This window comes from Triticum dicoccoides, chromosome 5A, assembly GCF_002162155.2.
Source record: "Triticum dicoccoides isolate Atlit2015 ecotype Zavitan chromosome 5A, WEW_v2.0, whole genome shotgun sequence".
Classification (NCBI taxonomy): Eukaryota; Viridiplantae; Streptophyta; class Magnoliopsida; order Poales; family Poaceae; genus Triticum; species Triticum dicoccoides.
In genome coordinates, this window is record NC_041388.1 from 577,025,265 (window position 1) to 577,037,214 (window position 11,950).

Sequence of the window (11,950 nt, forward strand, 5' to 3'; positions counted from 1 at the left end):
GGGGGGGGGGTAGGCGCGCCCCCTACCTCGTGGCCTCCTGTTACGTGTCTTGACGTAGGGTCCAAGTCTCCTGAGTTTTATTCGATGGGAAAATCACGTTCCCGAAGGTTTCATTCCGTTTGGACTCCGTTTGATACTCCTTTTCTTCAAAACCCTAAAACAGGCAAAAAACAACAATTCTGGGTTGGGCCTCCGGTTAATAGGTTAGTCCCAAAAATAATATAAAAGTGAATAATAAAGCCCAATAATGTCCAAAACAGTAGATAATATAGCCTGGAGCAATCAAAAATTATAGATACGTTGGAGACGTATCATAGCTTCATCAATATCGTCACCACGCCGTCATGCTGACGAAACTCTTCCCCGAGCTCTACTGGATCGTGAGTTCATTGGAAGTCACCGAGCTGAACGTGTGCTGAACGCGGAGGTGCCGTACGTTCTGTGCTGAGGATTGGTCGATCGTGAAGACGTACGACTACATCAACCGCGTTGTTATAACGCTTCTGCTTAACGGTCTACGAGGGTACGTGGACGACACTCTCCTGTTTCGTTGCTATGCATCACCATGATCTTGCGTGTGCGTATGAATTTTTTTGAAATTACTACGTTCCCCAACAGTGGCATTCGAGCCTGGTTTTATGCGTTGATGTTATATCCACGAGTAGAACACAAGTGAGCTGTGGGCGATACAAGTCATACTGCTTACCAGCATGTCATATTTTGGTTCGGCGGTATTGTTGGATGAAGCGGCCCGGACCGACATTACGCGTACGCTTACGCAAGACTGGTTCTACCGACGTGCTTTGCACACAGGTGGCTGGCGGGTGTCAGTTTCTCCAACTTTAGTTGAACTGAGTGTAGCTACACCCAGTCCTTGAGAAGGTTAAAACATCACTAAATTGACGAACTATCGTTGTGATTTTGATGCGTAGGTAAGAACGGTTCTTGCTCAGCCCATAGCAGCCACGTAAAACTTGCAACAACAAAGTAGATGACGTCTAGCTTGTTTTTGCAGGGCGTGTTGTGATGTGATATGGTCAACACATGATGCTATAATTTGTATGAGATGATCATGTTTTGTAACGGAGTTATCGGCAACTGGCAGGAGCCATATGGTTGTCGCTTTATTGTATGCAATGCAATCGCCCTGTAATTGCTTTACTTTATCACTAAGCGGTAGCGATAGTCGTAGAAGAAATAGTTGGCGAGACGACAACGATGCTACGATGGAGATCAAGGTGTCGCACCGGTGACGATGGTGATCATGACGGTGCTTCAGAGATGGAGATCACAAGCACAAGATGATGATGGCCATATCATATCACTTATATTGATTGCATGTGATGTTTATCCTTTATGCATCTTATTCTGGTTTGTTTGACGGTAGCATTATAAGATGATCTCTCACTAAATATCAAGATAAAAGTGTTCAACCTGAGTATGCACCGTTGCCAAAGTTCGTCGTTCCGAGACACCACATGATGATCGGGTGTGATAAGCTCTACATCCATCTACAACGGGTGCAAGCCAGTTTTGCACACGCAGAATACTCAGGTTAAACTTGACGAGCCTAGCATATGCAGATATGGCCTCGGAACACTGAGACCGAAAGGTCGAGCGTGAATCACATAGTAGATATGATCAACATAGTAATGTTCACCATTGAAAACTACTCCATTTCACGTGATGATCGGTCACGGTTTAGTTGATATGGATCACGTGATCACTTAGATGATTAGAGGGATGTCTATCTAAGTGGGAGTTCTTAAGTAATGTGATTAATTGAACTTAAATTTATCATGAACTTAGTACCTGATAGTATTTTTCTTATCTATGTTGTTGTAGATAGATGGCCCGTGTTGTTGTTCCGTTGAATTTTATTGTGTTCCTTGAGAAAGCAAAGTTGAAAGATGATGGTAGCAATTACACGGACTGGGTCCGTAACTTGAGGATTATCCTCATTGCTGCACAGAAGAATTACGTCCTGGAAGCACCGCTGGGTGGCAGGCCTGCTGTCGTGGATTTGTCACGTCAGATGTCCTTAGTGTCAGGACTTAGTTGCAAGGCCAACGCATCTATGTGGTAGCTTGAGAGGGGTTGAGTGGAATCGAGAGACGCAACACAAGACAGGGTATAGACAGCTTCGGGCCCCGGGAAACATCATCTGGTAAAAACCCTACATGCTGTTTGAGGCTAGGTCTCATTATCATCACGAGGGAGTCGTCGTAAACCGGCTCTCCTCTTTGTGTCTAGCCCTAGATATTGTTTCTTCTTGCCCCCCTCTTTAGGGAGCCCTGCCCCTCCTTATATATGTTGAAGGGGCGATTTACATGTGGAGTCCTATTAGGATTAGGACTAGTCTATCTCTAATACAAACCGGATACAAGCCCTGGTCTTAACTCCTTGTAAGGTAAATATTCCTCATGCCTTTCCTCTTAAACCGGCCCACCATAGTATGAACCGGCCTTCTGGGCCATGGGCCTCATCATCCATCTGACCCGCCCGCCGGGTTACTAATGAACCGCCAAGACCGCCATGTCCAAGTGGGTTGCCAGTGAATCGCCAAACTCTAGCCGGGTCATACATCCGGCGGTTTATACCGCAGGGTATATCCCCGACATTAGCCCCCAGTTTAATTTGGATTCATCCATGTTAAACTGATCTGCAACAAGAACAAATTTGTCGGGTTGTGCTCCGGTTTAAATATACTTGTAAGCCGGCACTTGATCATCCTTAAATCCTTGTCATTTCTTCCTTCCAAGTTAATAACCATCTTCATAATCAATTTGCTTTGCAGAAGATATTGAGAATAAATAATCCATTTGAATCGGCCTTCAATACTTTGACTTGACAAAAGTATTAGTCTCTGAAATATTCAACTGATATCCAGCCGGCTTGAAGATGTAAAACTTGCCGGTTTATGATTACCACCATTGTCTGGTTATAAAAACTGATAATTCCGGGTCATGATTGTTGCCAACACCGGTTCATGATTGTTGCTAATGCTGGTTCATGATTATTGATGACGCCGGGTTACAGACACAGGGTCATAATGATTGGTGACGCCGGGTTAATCCAGTTTGCTCAAAACAGAGAATTTGAAAATAGTTCTTCGATAATAATATAATACCTGTAGCCCCCATGTCTTGAGCAGAACCAAGTGATGGCTTAAGACTTGCTTCAATATAAATACTGCCACTTAAGAAGAAATCCATGTTGTTCATCCCAGTGACTAGTAAAAACTGAATACTCCATACTATGTAGCCCCCAAGTGCCGGGTTATCATGCTTACAACAACCTGGAACTTGCAATTGTCTTATACTCATAAAAACTTCAACCAGTGTAGCCCCCAAGAGCCGGGTCATTATGCAATAATGAGCAGGGACTTTGTAGGTGTAACCATGTAGATTTGAGCAATGATGTGTAGCCCCCAAGGGTCGGCTCAGTAAGATAATATTGAGCTGGGACTTTAATATATACTTCAATGAAAATAATATCATATGATGTAACCCTCATCATGGGACTTGAATCCACGTCCACAAGGTTAAGAGCCTTGTGCTTTACCAACTGAGCAGTGGACTCTTCAATATAATGAATAAAAAGCTTTGTACCTTCAACTGTTGACAGGAGCAATTGGTAGCCCCCAAGGGCCGACTCATTATAATGTGATGAGTCGGGTCTTCAATAATATGAGCAGAAAATTACTTTGCATTAGCCCCCAAGTGTCATGGTGCATGCTTGCAGCGACATGAGACTTGCATGTAATCTCAATTTGAATAATGTAGCCCCCAAGTGCCGGGTCGTGAGCCTGCAGCGACTCGGGACTATTCCTTCCATTGTAGAATAAATCATATCCTTTGATAAAATAATAACTGTTGCGCTAAAGCAACTTTGAAAACTCAATAATACCGGTTACTAATAACCATAAAAATCCAGCCATGTTGGCTATTCAAAATAATATAATCCGGTATGAAAAATTCATCCAATATCATAATGAAAATCAGCCAAATTTGGCTATTTGAATAATATAACCCAATCATTTATAAGCGCATGATTCCAATGGCGCAATCCAAATATATACTGGCGACGTATAGTCCAAAGCCAGGCCGGTTTAATAAACTCCGGATAATTTCCCATCATATACTGGCGACTTATCGTCTTAAAGCCAGGCCGGTTTAATAAACACCGGATAATTTATCATCATGCTTTATTCAACCTGTCTCTGCATACAACAAGTTTAAAGTGTCCTGGCGGTTTACCGCCGGACGGGTCATAATGCCCAACATATAACCCAGGTTTATAACCAAGGCTGCACTTAAGAATAATTAATGAAATATATCATACCTGTGATATTGAATCACATCATTGGTTTACCATTTTTTTGTAGTAAGAGTGATAACCCCAATCTTGAGTAATGATAACTCCTTTCATACTGTGTCGGTTGATGATAAACCGTACCGGGTTGTGATAAACACCGGTTTAACCATATATAATACTGGCGACTCGTAGTCAAACCAGACCGGGCTGATAGTCTCCGGATTATAACTTGATCCTGTATTGACAACTTGTAATTGAAAGTCAAGCCGGGTTGATAAACACCGGTTTACTCCATAATAGGATGGTAACAAAAAATCAAACCGGGCAGATGGCCTCCGGATTAAGATTTGACCGTGTTCCGTCAATTTGTAATTGACAGTTGAACCGAGTTAAAACGTTGTCGGTTTAAAAAACGCAACAAAAATCAAATAATAGTTATGAAAAAATATGGAAGCAAAGGCAACGATAAGACCATTTGCAAAAAGAGGCTTTACTGAGCCGATCAGATGGTGTTACCATGGTCGGACACGACCAAGCTCCCAATAAGGTGTAGCTATGGTTCAAGTCAGCCAGGTCCCCAAATGATTCGTGGCATATATGCCAGATCAAGAGGCGTGGCAATGGTTCGGGTTCGACCAAGCCCCCAAGTGATTTTGTGGCCTTAGGCCGACCAAGAGGCGTGACTGGTTCAGACTTGACCATGTCCCCAAGTGATCTGGTGGCTGTCGCCTATCAAAAGGTGTCGCGTTGGTTCGGACACGACCAAGGCCCCCAGTGATGTTATGGCACTAGGCCGATCAAGAGGCGTGGCTATGGTTCAGATACGACCAAGCCCCCAAGTGACCAATAATATGATAAGCCAATAAGGCATGATACCCATGTTTGGACCGCGCATCATGGCAGCAAGTCTTCTTTGGCACCCTTTAACTTTTAGCAAGAGATAAATCCTTCTTGAACCGGGATTTTGAACCGGATATTGAGAGCTTCAAGGATTTGTGGGAGACATCTTTCCCTTGAGCCGGATTGTAAACCGGAATCTTCATTTTCAGCCGGAAATTTTCTGATGACCTTTCAACTCGAACTTGCGAGAAGTTAATTCCTTTTTGAACCGGACATTTTTAAACCGGATTTGAGAGTTTGAGAGGTTTGTGGGAGAATATATTTCCCTTGAACCGGATTGTAAACTGGATACTTGAGAGCTTCAGTGAGACTGACTTCCCTTGAGCCGGATTTTAAACCGGAATCCTTTCTGATGATCCGGAACTTCTTCACTGAGCCGGGATTTTGTAACTGTTATATACTTTCTAAGACGGAAATTTTCCGACAGCCTTTAAATTTTCATAACAGTAGCCTCCAGGACCGGGTTATCTTTCCCTCCATCGTCCTGGGTTTTTAACTTTGCTGAAACTGGCAAGATTTGCTGAGTTATGTCATCATAGCCCCCAAGTCTCAAAGGTGACTCGAGGAGTTGGCTTGAGATTCTCCATGTTCGACCGTGATATAAACCGGCATAACTTGTATATCATTGGTGTTGATAGCACGATGTAAATCCACAGAAGGTTGTGATGACTGCGGCTGGTTATAAATGATCCCGTATGAGCCATGTCAGCAACTCGGCCAATGGCTCCTTCCAACTGGCGATTTGAAGTTAACCAAACTATAGTGGCGGCGACTTGTGCGCCTGCCCATTGAACCATCTGATGTAGACGGCGGTTGATAGTATATGACAATTTGCCTCCATTCTGAAAGAAAACCGGGCTACCCCAGCTGTGACTTGCTCATGCAGACAGGTGCGGCCTGGTATGTTGATGTGGACCAGGCCGCAATAAATGGACGGTAGAGACATCCACAATATTAGAGGTGGTTTGGACAGATGAACCGGCCACGGTGTTGTAAACCGGTTCGGACGGGCGAGTCAAACGCAGGCACGGTCCCGGCAAGCTGATGTAAACCGGTTCATAAGGGCGGCGTCTTGCACGCGTCCATTCACCGTGTAATGTGGCACGGACGGACACCGGGCAGGACGTTGCCAGCGCGTGCTTCGTACCCATGGTATAAACCACGTTTATAATGAATAATTGTCCTGCATACAATATTGCAGACCAAGGCAAAGATAAACTGCTCTTTGACAAAAATAATATGCACTAATAAAATATATTTTAGATGGATATCACCTAATGTGTTAGGCCAGAAATTATCTGCCATGGAGTTTATGATCACCACAGTAATGCTTAAAATTAATCACGGCCGAGCCGGCCAGACGAGCAGACGGATGGTCCGGCCGCGGTGTTGTGAACCGGTGCGGACGAGCAAGGTGTCCTTCGTGTTGTAAACCGGCACGGACGCATGAACCTGTGGCCAGGGCGGACGGGCGAGTCGTCCGTGGTGCCGTAAGGTGGTACGGACGGGCGAGTTGGCCGGACTTGGCGGTTTATGTTCCGATTTATCAGTGTGATATACACAGATGCTGGTGTAGAACAGCTAGCGCGCGCCGTCCGCAGTAGGGCATCACTTTTATAGTGAGCACTTGTCCTGGTATATTTTGTCCGATGAATACGGACGTTGGAACATGTTGCGGCAACTGTGGCCGTCACGGGGCCTGGAGCCGGGCGGTTTAGAACAGAGCCTCCGGGTCACGGGGCATGTTGACTTTGGGACCTGTGATGTCTGACGCCTGTCCTCATCCGGTCTAATATTTATCTGTACTAGACCTTCTGTGAGATGTATACTAGTAGTACTTTTCTTATTCTTCCCTTTCCTTTTTAGAACCAGGACTCGATGGACACGGCCAACAGATAGCTGATCGCTCTGGACACCGTAAAAAAACACTCTTTATCCATGATCTGGTAGGTGCCTTCGTGGCTGTAGATGTAGTAGTACTTAAATAATGCGGCACTCAATTAGTACTAGTCTTGGTTACGTACTAGTACAAGTACTAATTGATTCCTTGGATTTTTGCAGCCGGATTAAACACTCATTATCAGCCTTCATCCGTACTGATGTGGACACAAAGAGGAGAAGCAATCTGACCGGGATACTGATTACTTGGCGACATCGAATCAGACTCTTGTCCGGTCTCATCGGTAGCAAACAAACCGATCTGTGCTCGAATCCAATGAGTCGCCGTGCAACGCGTGAGGCGCCGCAGCCAAACCCTAACAACTCTACGGATCTTGTATCTGCTGGCTCCAAAAAATTTAACCATAATTTTGATCTCCCAATAATAAATTTGTCGACTCTGTCCATGGTCGTCCGGATTGATCATGAACCTCTCGATCCCTGAGAAAGATCCCTCCAAGAACTCAACACCACCGTGCGCAGGCCCCACGGTGGGCGCCAACTGTCGTGGATTTGTCACGTCAGATGTCCTTAGTGTCAGGACTTAGTTGCAAGGCCAACGCATCTATGTGGTAGCTTGAGAGGGGTTGAGTGGAATCGAGAGACGCAACACAAGACAGGGATTTAGACAGCTTCGGGCCCCGGGAAACATCATCCGGTAAAAACCCTACATGTTGTTTGAGGCTAGGTCTCATTATCATCACGAGGGAGTCGTCGTAAACCGGCTCTCCTCTTTGTGTCTAGACCTAGATATTGTTTCTTCTTGCCCCCCTCTTTAGGGAGCCCTGCCCCTCCTTATATATGTTGAAGGGGTGATTTACATGTGGAGTCCTATTAGGATTAGGACTAGTCTATCTCTAATACAAACCGGATACAAGCCCTGGTCTTAACTCCTTGTAAGGTAAATATTCCTCATGCCTTTCCTCTTAAACCGGCCCACCATAGTATGAACCGGCCTTCTGGGCCATGGGCCTCGTCATCCATCTGACCCGCCCGCCGGGTTACTAATGAACCGCCAAGACCGCCATGTCCAAGTGGGTTGCCAGTGAATCGCCAAACTCTAGCCGGGTCATACATCCGGCGGTTTATACCGCGGGGTATATCCCCGACACCTGCTGCAGATGCTCGTGACAACGTTAAGAACGTTTGGCAGAGTAAAGCTGATGACTACTCAATAGTTCAGTGTGCCATGCTTTACGGCTTAGAACCGGGACTTCAACGACGTTTTGAACGTCATGGAGCATATGAGATGTTCCAGGAGTTGAAGTTAATATTTCAAGCAAATGCCTGGATTGAGAGATATGAAGTCTCCAATAAGTTCTATAGCTGCAAGATGGAGGAGAATAGTTCTGTCAGTGAGCATATACTCAAAATGTCTGGGTATCATAATCACTTGACTCAACTGGGAGTTAATCTTCCTGTTGATATTGTCATTGATAGAGTCCTTCAATCACTGCCACCAAGCTACAAAAGCTTCGTGATGAACTATAATATGCAAGGGATGAATAAGACTATTCCCGAGCTCTCGCGATGCTAAAGGCTGCGGAGGTAGAAATCAAGAAGGAGCATCAAGTGTTGATGGTCAACAAGACCACCAGTTTCAAGAAAAAAGGCAAAGGGAAGAAGAAGGGAAACTTCAATAAGAACATCAAGCAAGTTGCTGCTCAGGAGAAGAAACCCAAGTCTGGACCTAAGCCTGAGACTGAGTGCTTCTACTGCAAGCAGACTGGTCACTGGAAGCGGAACTGCCCCAAGTATTTGGCGGATAAGAAGGATGGCAAGGTGAACAAAGGTATATGTGATATACATGTTATTGATGTGTACCTCACCAGATCTCGCAGTAGCAACTGGGTATTTGATACTGGTTCTGTTGCTAATATTTACAACTCGAAACAGGGACTATGGATTAAGCGAAGACTGGATAAGGACGAGGTGACGATGCGCGTGGGAAATGGTTCCAAAGTTGATGTGATCGCCATTGGCATGCTACCTCTACATCTACCTTCGAGATTAGTTTTAGACCTAAATAATTGTTATTTGGTGCCAGCATTAAGCATGAACATTATATCTGGATCTTGTTTGATGCGAGACGGTTATTCATTTAAATCCGAGAATAATGGTTGTTCTATTTATATGAGTAATATCTTTTATGGTCATGCACCCTTAAGGAGTGGTCTATTCTTATTGAATCTCGATAGTAGTGATACACATATTCATAATATTGAAGCCAAAAGATGCAGAGTTGATAATGATAGTGCAACTTTTTTGTGGCACTGCCGTTTGGGTCATATTGGTATAAAGCGCATGAAGAAACTCCATACTGATGGACTTTTGAAATCACTTGATTATGAATCACTTGGTACTTGCGAACCATGCCTTATGGGCAAGATGACTAAAACGCCGTTCTCCGGAACTATGGAGCGAGCAACAGATTTGTTGGAAATCATACATACTGATGTATGTGGTCCAATGAATATTGAGGCTCGCGGCGGGTATCATTATTTTCTCACCTTCACAGTTGATTTAAGGAGATATGGGTATATCTACTTAATGAAACATAAGTCTGAAACATTTGAAAAGTTCAAAGAATTTCATAGTGAAGTGGAAAATCATTGTAACAAGAAAATAAAATTTTTGTGATCTGATCGTGGAGGAGAATATTTGGGTTACGAGTTTGGCCTACATTTGAAACAATGCGGAATAGTTTCGCAACTCACGCCACCCGGAACACCACAGCGTAATGGTGTGTCCGAACGTCGTAATCGTACTTTACTAGATATGGTGCGATCTATGATGTCTCTTACTGATTTACCGCTATCGTTTTGGGGTCATGCTTTAGAGACGGCTGCATTCACGTTAAATAGGGCACCATCAAAATCCGTTGAGATGACTCCTTATGAATTATGGTTTGTCAAGAAACCAAAGTTGTCGTTTCTTAAAGTTTGGGGCTGCGATGCTTATGTGAAAAATCTTCAACCTGATAAGCTCGAACCCAAATCGAAGAAATGTGTCTTCATAGGATATCCAAAGGAAACTATTGGGTACACCTTCTATCACAGATCCGAAGGCAAGATATTCATTGCTAAGAATGGATCCTTTCTAGAGAAGGAGTTTCTCTCGAAAGAAGTGAGTGGGAGGAAAGTAGAACTTGATGAGGTAACTGTACCTGCTCCCTTATTGGAAAGTAGTTCATCACAGAAACCGGTTCTTATGACATCTACACCAATTAGTGAGGAAGCTAATGATGATGATCATGAAACTTCAGATCAAGTTACTACCGAACCTCATAGGTCAACCAGAGCAAGATCCACACCAGAATGGTACGGTAATCCAGTTCTGGAGGTCATGTTACTTGACCATGATGAACCTACGAACTATGAAGAAGCGATGATGAGCCCAGATTCCGCAAAATGGCTTGAGGCCATGAAATCTGAGGTGGGATCCATGTATGAGAACAAAGTGTGGACTTTGGTTGACTTGTCCGATGACTGGCAAGCCATCGAGAATAAATGGATCTTCAAGAAGAAGACAGACGCTGACGGTAATGTTACTGTCTACAAAGCTCGACTTGTTGCAAAAGGTTTTCGACAAGTTCAAGGAGTTGACCTCGATGAGACCTTCTCACCCGTAGCGATGCTTAAGTCCGTCCGAATCATGTTAGCAATTGCCGTGTTTTATAATTATGAAATTTGGCAAATGGATGTAAAGACTGCATTCTTGAATGGATTTCTGGAAGAAGAGTTGTATATGATGCAACCTGAAGGTTTTATCGATCCAAAGGGAGCTAACAAAGTGTGCAAGCTCCAGCGATCCATTTATGGACTGGTGCAAGCATCTCGGAGTTGGAATAAACGTTTTGATAGTGTGATCAAAGCATATGGTTTTATACAGACTTTTGGAGAAGCCTGTATTTACAGAAAGTGAGTGGGAGCTCTGTAGCATTTCCAATATTATATGTGGATGACATATTGCTGATTAGAAATGATATAGAATTTCTGGATAGCATAAAAGGATAATTTAATAAGAGTTTTTCAATGAAAGACCTCGATGAAGCTGCTTATGTATTGGGCATCAAGATCTATAGAGATAGATTGATACGTCTCCAACGTATCTATAATTTTTGATTGCTCCATGCTATATTATCTTCTGTTTTGGACATCATTGGGCTTTATTATTCATTTTTATATTATTTTTGGGACTAACGTATTAACCGGAGGCCCAGCCCAGAATTGTTGTTTTTTTGCCTATTTTAGAGTTTCGCAGAAAAAGAATATCAAATGGAGTCCAAACGGAATGAAACCATCGGGAATGTGATTTTCGGAATGAACATGATCCAGGAGACTTGGACCCTACGTCAAGCAACCAACAGGGAAGCCACGAGGTAGGGGGGCGCGCCTACCCCCCCCCCCCCAAGGCGCGCCCTCCACCCTCGTGGGGCCCCTATTGCTCCACCGACGTACTCCTTCCTCCTATATATACCTACGTACCCCCAAAGGATCAAAGACGGAGCCAAAACCCTAATTCCACCGCCGTAACTTTCTGTATCCATGAGATCCCATCTTGGGGCCTGTTCCGGAGCTCCGCCGGAGGGGGTATCCATCACGGAGGGCTTCTACATCATCACCATAGCCCCTCCGATGAAGTGTGAGTAGTTTACCTCAGACCTACGGGTCCATAGTTATTAGCTAGATGGCTTCTTCTCTCTTTTTGGATCTCAATACAATGTTCTTCCCCTCTCTTGTGGAGATCTATTCGATGTAACCTTATTTTTGCGGTGTGTTTGTTGAGACCGATG